The following is a 14322-nucleotide window of genomic DNA, read 5'->3' on the forward strand; positions in this document are numbered from 1 at the left end:
AGAGGGCAGACGAAATAACTCGATCGGTACGTTGTTTTTGTCTAACTAGCAGACGCGCGTCGAGGAGGGAAGTCAATGGACTCACTGGCGAGGTGTCCCGAGGCGTAGAGGTTTGTTCGCCAAGAACCGAGAGTGAGGGTGGTTAGTGCCCGTAAGTTCCCTCCCAAATACCTTTTCCCTCCTTTCGTGTGCGGCGAGACTTCTCACTCTTTAACGGCGTCGGCGGGTTGGCGCAGTTAACGTCGTCTGCTTTACGTCTGCTAGTCAAAGCGATGGCTGCTTTACCTTTCCTGCGTCTGTCGGAGATTCACCGCTTTTTTACCGGCGAAAGTCACCGTTGCCCCGGGAAACAAGGAGAAAACAAGAGGAAGAAATTGACCCCTTAGTATGAAATTGAGGTCAGCGATCAGAGTATAATACGGGAAGGGTTCACAAGGGTCGCGCGGGCATATTCCATTCAGCACGCCAGACGGTCGTGGGCAGACGGTAGCCGAGTCGCGGAGTGCCTGCTAGGCCTAAGTGCTGAGCTCGCTTGGTCGCGTTCGGTGGAATCGTGGCCGTTGAAGCTTTTGCCGGGTGTTTGTAGACCCAGCATTCTTGTTCGTCGTGGTCTGTTTCAAGTACTTTTTACTTTTTTCTTGCTGCTTGAAGTCGGGACGCGTGAGAAGCGCACATAGAAAAATAAACGTCCGTTGGTCGTCGCGACCGCGACGCTGTCGCCGGTCGGCCATGCTGATTTGATCGTAAGAAGTGCGTAAGACAGCTTCGGAGCTGTCGTAGGATTTCGTCGTAACCTGCGCAAAACTTACGAAAATTTCGTTTCGTGAATACGAATTTGTTCTCAAGTTTTGTCTTACACATATTTTTGTCGTAAGATCATTTTGTGAACCTTGCCTATGGCCGCTGCAATTTCGAAAGTCGCAGGAAAGGTAAGACAGACGCAGACGACGTTGCGAGCAGACGACGTTGCAAAGGAGCAGACGACGCTCAGATAGGGGGTCGCGATCAGCCGATCAGGGCTCGGCGTTCTGACGTAATCACTACCCCCTGCGCAAGATGCAGACGAACTTGCCCTCCGCATTGTCAGCGTTACTACAAACAACTCGGTTGTGGAACTCCGCTCCGGAGGGGGGTCCCTTTGCGTGGCGCTTGTCAGAGTGCGCGCGCTTCGCTTTAATACTCGCTATCATCATTATTGACGGCGCGCTTCTGGCCGTTGCTTCTGGCCCTTCTGGCAAAGCGAAAGCAAATTGTTGTGTGCATGCTTATACCGCCGGACGTCTGCCTCAGTGGGCGTCTGGTGTCTCGGCTGTAGATGAGCAATTTTGCCAGTGCGGTACAACCGCTAACCTGGGGTCCTTAACGTGCACCACGCAGTAGTGATACACGACCGCACACTGGTACTATGCTCTTCTGGCTTAAGCCCTTCTGGCTTAAGCGGGTATCATATGCAGCGATTCCGCGGCCGAAATCGCTGCCGCTAGAGGCGCGGCGGACGGATCGCGAGGTTTCATTTCACATGAGCGTATTCTGCCGTTGCGACGGCCAATGTTGCTTGCAGCAAGCAGATGCGCACAGTCGGTCACAGCGGCTTATAACAACAATTTTAATGCCTTAGTTTTCAGTTTCCCCTCTGATTTCACCTTAATTAAACAAAAGAGGTGTTTAAAAGGCTAAATAAACCTTTGTTTTATTTGTTTATGTTTTTTTTTTTTCAAACTTCGTTGTCGCGGCAGATGAAATCTCGGATCATCTTCGGCAGCATCAAGTGCAGCGCCTTCCTCGGATGTAAAGACCACGACCAACTCTATACTAACGACCACTCCATCTGAGTGATCCCTTGGGAAAAGCCTTCTTTTGGCTATGGATGGATGGATGGATGAATACGGCTGAGCCCTTTGGATCGGGCGTTAGCTTACGCCACCTAGCCATTTTGTTTTACCATTTAAGCTGAGAATATTTAAACATGAAATCTATATACACTCCGCAGTGAAAAGAAAGTGAAGCTATGAAACCCCCTTGCCATCAGTGAATAAGAAAATACCTAGTTTTCTTTCGATTTCTGCCACCATTCACTAATCTTTGCTTGGTAATCTCTACAATCTTTAAGTCCACTCTCCCTTTGCTGTCTCTAAAACCCAATGACTTTATTAAATCTATGTTGTCTTCGGTAGGCATAGGGTGAAGCCCTTTACAGTAGAGTATCAAGTGCTCAGCCGTCTCGTCCTCCTCTCCACAAGCAGTGCACACTGTATCCATTTCCTGGTACTTCACTCTGTATGTTCTGGTTCGCAGAACACCCGTCCTCGCCTCAAACAACGATGAGCTTCCCCTAGAATTGTCATAATGGCTTTCTTTGGCAATAACTGTTTTGTCTAATCTATAGCTTTCCAGAGCCGTCTTTGTCTGCATTCCCTCTGGCCACCGATCTCTTTCTGTGGCCTTAACTTTCTTCTTAACTGAGACTTGCTCTTCCGTATCTTCGCTATAGCCCAAAAACTTTCCTCTTAATTTCCTAGTGCGCTGTCTCCACTTTGTGTCTACACTCCTCATGTATGAATAGCTGAAAACCTTTCGTGCCCATTGCTCCCCACCCATTCGCCTCAACCTATCCTCAAATTATATCTTGCTCACCGCTTCCCTGCTCTCAAATGACGCCCATCCCATGTCTCATTGTACTCCCTGGTTTGGCGTTTTGCAATGTGCCCCCAAAGCCAGTCTACCTACTCCGCGCTGTTTTATTTCTAGTCTCGCATGCACTTCGGATTTCATGCATAGCACTGCGTTTCCAAAAGTCAAGCCAGGCACCATGACCCTTCTCCAAATCTCCCTCACCACCTCATACCTGTTGTAATTCCAAAGTGCTCTATTTTTCATAACAGCTGCATTTCTGTTGCCCTTACATATTATATACTTTTCATTCTCTCTGAGATATTCTGCACCATCACATATCCATACTCCTAGATGCTTGTATTTACTAGCTCTCTCAACTGTAATATTCTGTATCTTCAGCCTCTCAACGTCATCCTCGTTAAAAATCATGACTGCTGATTTTTCGCTACTGAATTCTAAACGTCATTCCTCTCCTTCCCTACCACAGATGCTCATTAATTCCTGCAACTCTGTCCTGTTGTTAGCCATTAGTACGATATCATCCGCATACATCAATCCCGGTAAGGATTGCTGAATGTTTGGCCTAGCTTACTGTAAGAAAGATCGAATCCAAGCCCACTCCTCTCTAGTCTATCCTCCAATCCTCTCAGATACAACATAAACAGCAAAGGCGATAACGGGCACCCCACATGCACCCGTTTCCGAAATTTCTCGTCCATCACTGCTCCTATATATTGTATCGCATCATCTCCCTCTAATTAATCTCCCTGTTGCGAGAGTATGAACCTCTGTCTAGCTTGCGTCGTTTCACCGCGTGAGCTAAAGTGCTCCCAAAACTTCTTCGCAGCGTTTTTATCTTTCTTACTTACATTACTCATCCATTACTCACCCTTTCTCTGAATTTTCGCATTGATCAAACTGGATGCCTCTCGGCGACATGTTATAAAATTGTCCCATTTTCTTTTTACTTCCGTTTCGGACTCCCCACTACGCTTGGAATACCTGTGTTCTCTAGAGGCTTTCTGACGTTTTTGTATCGCTTGCTTCACTTCTTTGTCCCACCAGCTTTTTGGTCTATGTCCTTGCTTCCCCTTTCGTTTACTCTGAACTTTGTCTAGTTCTAGAGTAAAAAGCCTAGTTAGGCTCTCAAAGGTCCAACCTGTATACCGTTGCCCTGAAACTGCTGCCTCTATCCTTTCAAAACTATTTCCAACTCTTTGTCGCTACAGAAAGTTTGCTTTGAATTATGCTGTCTAGTTTCAGCATTTACTTCTCTGGCAAAATTCAACTTAATACGTTTGTGATCACTACCAAGACTTTTGGAACCTTATTAATCTATTTTCATTACTTGTAACTTACCATATATTTTGTGTGACATGAGTACGTAATCTATAGTTGAATGTAGATTGCCAGTTTCCCAAGTTATATGCCCGTCACACTTCTGACTGGTATTACATAGAACTAAGTCATGTTTTTCCACCAGTTCTAGTAATACGCTTCCAGTTGAGTCCGTATACCCATCCAGACCCTCAATATGGGCATTCATGTCTCCCATAATAATTATTTCGGAGCCTTCCCCTAGTTCACTAACGTCTCTTGATATGCAATCAATCATTTTTTTCTGTTTTCCTCTTTAGCACCTGTCCCTGTCCATAAGTAAACAACTCCAAGGTCTGTTGATTCCCCAGCGACTTTTCCTTTCAGCCACAAATGTTCGGCGCACTCCTTTCTGATCCTTTGAAAGTTCATATTCTTCTTAATAAATACCCCAATTCCACCTCCCCTCCTCGTTCGCTCCATTCTGTTGCATTCTTCCCACACATAGTCAGGGTTGCAAGGTGGCTGCTCCATGTTTCTGAGATGTGTTTCCACAAACCCATACACCATTAAATCCTCCTTTCTTAAATGCTCCTCTACCTCTTCCCATTGTAACCTATTTTTACCACCCTGCATGTTAATATATCCAATGTCTGATTGTGCTGTTTGTTTATACCTGTTCTTACGTTTTCTCCTCTTTTTAACCCTGGGTGCCTCTCCTGACTTTGTTGGGTTTTCAGTTACTTCAGTGCCCCAGGGCCCTCGGTCCCCCCAAAAAAGCAGTCACCGTGCGGCCCATACTAGCCCCCACCCTGTAACCCGTGGCCTCACTGTAGTGAATGCCATCTGCAAAAGGGCGGGAGCCAGCCTCGTACACTTCTCAGTTTACTTCCATTACGCCGTACCGAAGCTGTCGACTCATACCCTTAATTAATCCTTTGGCTTCGACAACCCTGTTCTCCGTTAACCCGGACTGCCCCCGAACTTCTGGAATGGTGCACACAACCACATGCACATTCTCAGACACGACCCTCAGCTTACGTATTCCCACGTTTAGCTGCTTTCCGAGGTTCTGGCTCCTACCCTTGAGCACATCATTAAGCCCCACATGAACTATTACCAGGTTCCTTCCCTCCCGTTTATCCCACACCCGCTCACGTGCTGCGGTCATAGCATCCACCATACACATCCCTGGCTGGACCTCTACGGTTACCCTCTGGTCTCTTTTCACCCTGTTACGTACATCCCTCCTAACCCGTGCTACGTTAGAGCACCCCACTACCAGTACCCTAGATCCCCCTGGTGCCTGCGCGCCTTTGTCCTGGGACTTATATTCTGTCACCTGACTGCTCGACGCCTGCTGCTCGAAGGCGCCATTGAGCTGAGGTTCAATCAGCTCGTCGAGCCCTTCAGCCAACGGGCCGGACTCCCGACCATCAGGGACCCCAGCCTGCAGACTGGTGGTTCGTCCCGATTGAACTGACACTTCCTCCTTTCTTCCTTCGCTACTCTCACTCGCTCGAATTACCCCTTCCAGGCGCTCTACCCTACTGTCACACTCCCTCTTACGCTCCTCTAAACCCGCCTTCCATGCTTCCCCCAGCTCTTCCGCCTGCTTCTCGAGGCCGACCCGCTGATCCCTCTCATGATTAAACTGCCTAGTCAGCTCCTCTACCTGGGCCTCGAGACCTACCGGTTTCTCGACTTCTGCCTTAAGCTGGGCCTCAATCTCCCGAACTCTACCCTCCCATTCCCCAGTTACCTGCTGAAGCTTCACAGAAAGCCGACACTCGAAACTCATCCCCGCCGCCTCCTCCAGGCTCCCAAAACCCATCTCCTCTAGGTAACACCACCTTCCACACCCCTCGCACTGCACCAACCCGTCCCCGCCCTTATCATGCCGACCCAAATCTAGACCCATGTCTAGATAGGGAACAAACCGTCCCTTCCCGGCAAAAATTCAAACAGAGCCTACTTTGCGAAACTAACGTTAAGTGCTGCTGTTCAAACCTAATACTGCTACCGCATATTCACTTCCAATCAACTCTCAAAAAAAGAGAGAGAAAAGAAGAAAAACTGGCACTAGCGAGGAGAACCAGGAAACACGTCCGCTCACCGCAACTGCCGCTGCAGAAACCGAGTTTTAGCGCCACCTAGTGAGAGGCGTTCTCAATAGGGGGCACGAAAACTCGGCCCTCCTACCTCACTTCTACCTCAGTGGGTCCTTCTGTTAGCCATGGGTGCGTGCCAGCTGATCGCGCTTTCTGGTTCAAGTGCGTTCACGCTGTAAAATGTTTTTCTTTGTGTGAGGGATACCGAAGGAGTCCAATTCGTTAATTAGTTTGCACTGCCGACACCAGATGGTAATGGTGGCGGCCGCGCGCCGCCAATGCCATAGAGGCCAACGCAACCTTGTGCAGCGCGGAAAAAGATGGAAAAAAGAAATACCGAGTTTCAGGCCCCGCCACGAGGCGCCGCTGAAACTCGGCCCTCCGGAGGTGCGTGCTGGAGTATTCCCAGATGAAGTGGTCGTAAGCATAGAGTAGGTCGTGCTAACGACCAGTAAAGAGTCCAACTGACATGGCCGACCCGAACCTCCTGGACGGCGTTGAAGCAGATGGTATTTCCGAAAAGGGGGGTATGTGCTAATGATCCGGAGTATGTCCGAGACTTGAAGAGTATCTTTGGTCCCATTGTTCCTAAATTCTTTGAGCTGCGCTTCCCGAAGGACCCGACGCTTCGACACTTCACTGATCACTTCACTATCGCGCCCAGTTCTATGAACTGGGCGCGATACATTTTGTCTTACTTGGTGTGATAATCTGTATTGAAAAAGACGGTCACTGTCGCTCAGTTCTTCTTTTGTTTTACTCACTAGCGCTCACACAAGCCGCTTCCGATTAGCGTCTCTTGCGCTCGCTGCAGTTGGTACTCATTCGAGAAAAGTAAAGAAGAGCCGCGTAATAGACCCTTTGCAAAACGTACAGCGCCACGACGGCAGGGAATTTCCGGAACCGTCGATAGAGATCACGCGCTTTCTCGGTGCGCTTCCGCGACTGCGCGCGAGTCCCGGCAGCTACCGGCAGCAGCCCTTGCAGCCATCCACTATCCCGCCCATCCGCCGAGTCGTGCGTCGTTGGCGGCGTACCGTATCTGTGGCAGCGTAAAGGCATCGCGACAGGTGAACGTATTTCAATACGTTATTCGTCGTAACTTACGTTCACGTATTGAAGTGTCACCGAATCCATTTAGTTTGCACCGCAACCGTGTCAGGTTTCGTCCAAGTTCGACAAAGCGTTGGTGTAGCAGACGACAGAGCCGGTACAAAGGAGAGGGGCAGACGTTGGCTCGTCGCTCGCCCGACTCGGCTGCTCAAAAGTTGTTGCCGTGGTAACCCGCGTCTGCTCACGTATGCCACGTGGTCATGTGGTAGCGGGAGGAGGGGCGTACCGAGGATTCCCATTATTCGTCGCGCGGCGCGCGCGGGCTTTTGGGATTTTCGCAAAGGGTCTATTCATTGAGAAAACTATTCCCGAAGAAGGGGACAGCAATCACTCTCCTCCAGTTCTGACGCGACTGCTGAAGCAAAGAAGCTCGACCGGCCGGAAAAAAGAAAACGCAAACCAGTCATTTGCGTACCTTCTCTGCTTAACATCTGCTTCAAAAACGTGAAAACGCCGCCGTCCTATGCGCCAGCTTTCCCGCAATGTTTCGTCTCCTGTCACGTGATTTCCCGCCGCGCTGTGAGTGGCCATCGCGGAAGCTGCCGCTCTGCCGCGGCGAAAAATTTCCAACTTGGTGGAACCGTGTCGTTGAACCGCGCCACAGCGCCGCGACGGCAGAAATCGCACCTCTCTAGGGCCAAAATGCTGCATGTGAAACCCGCTTTAAGGCCCATACGCACATTCGCGTTTGAGGGCGGTGCTTTCAGTAGCGGAAAGCGGACGCGTTGCGTTGCGAAGACCGCTTGAGCCATACTTGCACGCACAACTGTGTTGACACGCAGTCAACTGCAGTCAAGGGCCAATAAGAAGGCGCTATCGTCGCTAGCGGCTCACCAACAGTAAGCGAAATCCAAGGCAACATGGCGGCGCACAGCGACAGCGTCGAAGTGTTCGATCTTAGGGCAATCTCGCCAGCTTCCCCGACGTTTTGTCAAGCCTGAACCATTGCAGCCTTGGAAAATACAGTCCCCCCCACCGCTCCCCAAAACGAAAAAGCAAGCACTGCGACCGGCGAACCGGATACGTCTCGCCGAGTCGGCCGGGTGGGGCGAGAAAACACGTCACCCCCTCTCCTCTTTCGGCTTCTGATTGGTCGAACGCACCCGAACGCACCGCAGCGCTTCGGAAAGTTGAGCGAGGCTCTACTCGCTTGCGTCGCGCTACCGAGCGTTGCTGGAAGGCGCGCGTCGCTCCACAAGCGACCGCGCCTGGACGCAAGGACTCCGCAACGCACTCAAACGCGTTCAAACGCGAATTTGCGTATGGACCTTTACAGAGGTTACGGATGTTTGCGGCGCTCTTTTTGACAGCAGCAGACGACTTTCAAATTGGTTCTGCTGCTGTTGGTAGTCACATATTAAACATTCGGATACTTTTTTTTTAACAAATCAAACACTGAATCTGTGTTCTTGTTGACCCTGAACGATATTTCAAGTGTCGTCTGCTATCGGCGCCAAATAATGATCGTGCTCGAGCGAACATTCCCTCGTTCGTCTGGAACCTCCGCGACGGGACGCCTGCGCGATTTTACTCCTTGGAAAAACCACGCAGAGAAGCTCATACCAGGACATCAAAGTTCACACATTGTTCAAAACTTGTGAGGCGACGATCTGTGAGTCTACAATCCCACCAGAGTATACCAGTGGCGTGGTGCGCACCGGAGTGTCGACATGGTGAACGGTCGGTGCCAGGTACTCAGGCGAGACATTTCTTTAACCTTCCTTTGGACGAAAAACGACGCACCTTTTGGGCAAGAATCTTCCATTGCTGAGACTTGTCGCACTATGACTTCCTCTGTGATTTGCACTTTATGGAAGAGGACATTCTGAAGTACTTCGAGCACGAGATTCGTAGAGAAGTTGTCCTAACGCCAAGGGTTAGTGGAGTCTTTAACCCGACACAGTGCCAAACGTATCTGCGACCTTCCCGGAATATTTGTCGCGTTCGGAAAGGAAGTTTGAAAGTAGAGGGTCACCTGAGACGCCTCCGTGCGAAGATGTCCTGGATAACATTTCGGGAGGCGCTCAGCCAACGTTGCCTGCGGGCGCCGACCTGTTCCATGGAGATGCCTCGGAAGGCTGTTCGAAACATACAGAGAACCTCTGTGAGACAGGGAAGGATCCAGAAAGCCTTTCCACAACAGCAGAGTTGGATGTACTCCAAGATTACGGTCCAACAGAGCATGTAGGGCAAGTGCATACCTCACAGCCAGGTTTATTCTGCAAACTCCTAGCAGCAATTGGTCAACAACGAGAATCCGAAAGGTGTTCGGCACATTCGAAACTCCTCTCTCAAAGATGGATACCTATATGGTAGACACTGACCAGCCAAACAAGTGTGAGCGAAGCGGCAGCTACATGCTTGTGCGCACGACTCAAGCAGTGCACATGCACTGCACGATCGAGACTGGACCGCGCAGAGTTTTGGGGACGTGAACTTTCTGTGAAAATTCAGTCAAAGGAAGCGCGCGCACTGATCGATGGTTATACTGTTATACATTTGGCTATTGGCGATGTGCGCGATCGAAAGCGTCGCTGTGGTCGGCCTTCCACGATTGGTCGAATACCGACTATGGCGTAAGCAAAGGTTTTCTTATCGACAGAAATAAGAGTAATGTAAGAACTTCAATTTTGACGGTGTTGGGAGTGTTGGCTTCAGAGCGCAATGATTTCAAGCTTTCACCATGCTCATTACAAACACCACCGAACTTGTTGTTCGCAAGGTAATGACGTCCCGAGAGGAAACCATAGGAGGGCGCCACCATAACATCTCTCCGCTAATGCGTAGCTATACACGCCGCACGTGCACTCCTCTCGTCAAAAATGCCACAGAAAAAGCTCCAGGTATGGTGAACTTAGTCCGTTCATCAACAATAAACATGCCAAAGACAAGAGAAGTTTTAGGAGATCGTTGTTTCGCCCCGATGACGACACCCGGTAACGATACGATGTATGCCCAAGGACGCCGGGAGGGGGGAGAAGGTATTGTTATCGGGGGACAAATTACCTTCTAAAACTCCCTAATAACGGCGACAGGGCGAAAGCAATACCCCTAACGCAATCGAAGCGGTCGGATGCTTATGCGCTCGTATTGGTCTGCTGTGATCACGGCCAGCAATAGCATTGCCCTGGTAAGACTGCACATCTACTACTACGGTAGAAACTCGCTTTGATTGTAGTTACCGGATTGTAGTGGCGCCGACGAATTCGGGTTGTTTGAAAAGCTTCACGCAGTCAGTTCAGCTAAGCCGACAGCATTTTTTAATACAAAGCGTATGCCAAACGGCCCTACCGCTAATCATGCTCAATTTGTATTTTTTACTGGCGAAAGGACAAAAAACAACCGAAAACCATGCTGAACCTCGAGAGGAGTCGGGTCGGGACTCGAAAGCAGTTGCAGCCGCGGAGAAGTAGCAGACGAAAAAGCGTCGATTAATGCGCGGGCAGCGCCACCTCGCCGCAAGAAATATCGAACATGGTTTGGGACCCATCCAATGCCCAGCGTCAATGGGAAGCTACTCAACTGAGTTGATCTAGTAGCGGTGGTTATTGTAGCCTACCACAGCCAAGTCTGCCTCCTGCAGATACGCTGGCCGGACGGAGGGAATTGCAATAATGAACGCCGTCCAAGAAGTTGCGCGCCGCCACCGTTGTTTCAGCGTGGGTCCGCCAGATTGGTTGGGGGAGGACAGAGCCGTATATGTAGAGAGTTTGGCCATTCATCGGGAAGTATAGAAGACAAATCAGGAGTCGCGATTGGCCTAAAGCTGGCTGGGTGTTTTCCAGGCCGTCTTCACAAATCCGAATGTGACCAACCACAAGCCGGAAGTAGTGCCCCGGGCGGGTGGTCGCGAGAAACAAACTTACTAAATGCGTCGGAGTAACTCTCGGTGATTGAAAATATGGTGCACGCGATGTTTCACTCATGGTCATCCAAAACCATGGTGGAAGAGTGCGACTAGCGGAACGATCGACGTAATCCGTACGCCAGGTCCCGAGGGCCGGGAATCTGCCGTCCGAGCGTTCACACTCGGTCCGAGCAAAACAGAGTTGAGCGACGTATTCGTTTCTTACATCTTTTTGCATGACCATGATCTAAACATCACGTGCAACCTATTTTTAACCATAAAGGCTTGCTACATTTAACTCTTACGCGCTTATTAAAACCATATACATATGAATAAAACTGTTTCTCGCTACCACCGGTAGGCGATTCTTTTCGGCTTCTGGTTGGCCAAGAGAGCATGTCAAGCCTTCTTCCTGCATCCGGTGCACGCCCTGGCTTTGCCCGCGCCTACCATTGACAAAACACTCTCTCTAGAGAACCAAGATAGAAGAGAGGGTGCGTCTTCAACCACGGGGACCTTTGCAATTTAATGGTGGACACCTCCTGCGGTGATTGATCGCAAGTGCGAATGGCCTACGTTTTCGCGTCGCGAAGAGGAAATCAGGAGGAAAGGCGGAGGCGTTTGCAGACGATCAACGCTTTCGTCACCTCCTCGCAGTTCGTATTGGAAAGGCGACCCATAAACCACCTGACCACGATCGACACGTTGGAAGCTCTCTGTAATACAAACTCTCATGAGGGTAACTCGACGGCCTCGGTAAGCGCTTCCGGCAGTCAGAGTATACAGAAGGCATTGTCCATACCCACAGCGTTGCCTACCCAAATAGCTGAGCTGCCAGAACCAGCCGGAATTTCAAGCTTTAAGCCGCTAGATGGCGTCGTCGTCACCGGAGTTTCAAGATGGCGGAGTCCTTAAAAGTAGGGTATCTACTGGCGGACAACGTTCTGTGGCATTTCCAAGGAAGGGAAGCGAGCACACGCCCACAGCTTTGATTTGCGGTCAAGCTCGCGCTCCAGTACCTTTGATCGCATGCATAGCTACAGAAAGTTGTTTCCGAACATTAGCGGCAAGATGTAATAGTGGCGCCCTCCTATGGTTCCCCGCCAACACCGCCAACACCTGCAAATTAGATGTTCATACTAGGGTGCCTTCATGTGCGCTTTGCTTAGGGTGGAGACATCTGGCCATTTTGTTCCCACTTTTACATTTAATTTTTTGTTCAGAAGCGCGTGAAAGAGCGTGTCCCTGCACGCGTCTGTGGCGCTGACTGTGCTATGGCGACATTTTGTTTTCGTCGATTTCTTTGTATTTTCCCCGTGGGCGCGTGCTGTCGGCATCGGGTACTACAAAGGGTGGCATCACTCTAAATAGAAGGTCACTGAGGCACCCTAGTTCATACATTGCTCTTATTTCTGTGGATGATATAGCCTTTGCTGACGTCATGGTCAGCATTCGGCCAATTGTGGAAGACTGACCACAGCGACGCTTTTGATCGTGCACGTTGCCAATAGCAATAGACCATTTGCTATATTACCCAAGCATCAAGCAGAATGCAGGGGTTGGTGTTCCACGCGCCCACACGCGCACGCCTTCTCCGTATAAAATATTCGAAGTAAATAACCAAAATAAAGTGTTGACGAACGCGCGTGCAAGATACAATTTGTTTAAGGTTTATGCTTTAGAAAATTTACTACTGCTGAGGCCAGCACGTGCGGCGCGTGGAACACCAATCCCTGCATTCTCCTTGATGCTTGGGTAATATAGCAATAGGTCTATTACACATCCTAAGTCAATGTTGTTTTCAATAAACCTTCAGTTGTGAGTGCGCTTCTTCTCTGTCCCCTTCTTCGTCCTTGTTCATTCGGCGCTTTCCATTCAATACATTCAACATCCTAAGGTCGCGCTCTGGCGCAGCTCCCGGTCGCCCAGTGGTGCTTAGAGCCTACTATGTGTAACTATGTGCTTTAACTATGTGCCAGTGCCGCTTTGCAAACCTAGGTGTTACCATGCTCCACTGGAGAGGCCATAAAAGAGCGAGCACGTATCCAGTTTTGCCGTGACAAAAGCTGGTTCACCGAGATTGGCAGTGAACTGACCGTGGCCAGGGGCCAATCCCAAGCGCCCGAATACCGTGCTCATCTAAAAGAAACTCGCTCGTTCCGGAAACATTCTGTACCGTCATTGAGAAAAAGGCTACAGATAACTCGCGGGTGAATCCCCCTTAACTACGGTCAATCGCGCAACAAAGTCTGAATTGGTGCCCCAAGCTGGTGTGTGCTAGTGCACTGGGCCACATGATTCCCCATTTTTTTAAGTTTAGAAAATGCGCATTTCGTTTCGCATAAAGTGGGCTCTAAGGAACGAAGACGACAAGTCTGCACGAGCTAATGTTACGTTCCATAGCGTTCGCCACAAGCTGTTTTCTCCCAGGGACGTTATCCTGCAGTCATACGAACATACTTCCCTGTAACGCCGAATTAGAGCGCAGCTCTTGAGGAGGAGGAGGGGAGGTACGGAGAGGAGGCTATGCTCCTCCTCCTCTCATGCTCGCCTCCCATTTAGGGGAAAAGTTTCCGCTAAATTTAGCGGGGAAAAATTTCTGCTAAATCTAGCGGGGAAATTTTTCCGCTAAATTTAGCGGGAAAATTTTCCCATAAATTGAGCGGGGAATTTTTTCCGCCGGATTAGTGGGGAAATTTTCCCGCTAGATGTGGCGGGAATATCTTTTCCGCTAGATTTAGCGGGGAAATTTTTCCGTTAAATTTAGCGGAGAAATTTTTCCGCTAGATTTAGCAGGAAATTTTTCCGCTAAATTCGGCTGGGAAATTTTTTTCGCTAGATTTAGCCGGGAAATTTTTCCGCTCGATTTATCGGGGAACTTTTTCCGCTAGCGGGGAAATTTTTTTCTGCTAGATTTAGCGGGGAAATTTTAATACTAGATTTAGCGGGAAAATGTTTCCGCTAAATTTAGCGGAGGAAAAGTTTTTCGCTAAAGTTAGCGGAGAAAGTTTTTCGCTAGATTTAGCAAGGAAACGTTTTGAGTAGATTTAGCGGGGAAAAATTTCGATAAATTCAGCGGGGAAATTTACCCATAATGCACCGCGCAGTTACTCCGACGGCGACCGCGACTGCCGTCGACGGCGACTCCGACGCCGACGGCGACGCCGACGTCACTCAAGCCGGAAACGGGCGCCTAAGTGCTGCGCTCTAATTCTGCTAAATTTAGTGGACCAAATTTTTGGCTAAATTTAGCGGGAAAACTTGTTTTCGTAGATTTAGCGGGAAATTTTTCCGCTAGATTTAGCGGGAAATTTTTTCCGC

The sequence above is a fragment of the Ixodes scapularis genome, unplaced genomic scaffold, assembly GCF_016920785.2.
Source record: "Ixodes scapularis isolate PalLabHiFi unplaced genomic scaffold, ASM1692078v2 PGA_scaffold8__174_contigs__length_109621045, whole genome shotgun sequence".
Lineage (NCBI taxonomy): Eukaryota > Metazoa > Arthropoda > Arachnida > Ixodida > Ixodidae > Ixodes > Ixodes scapularis.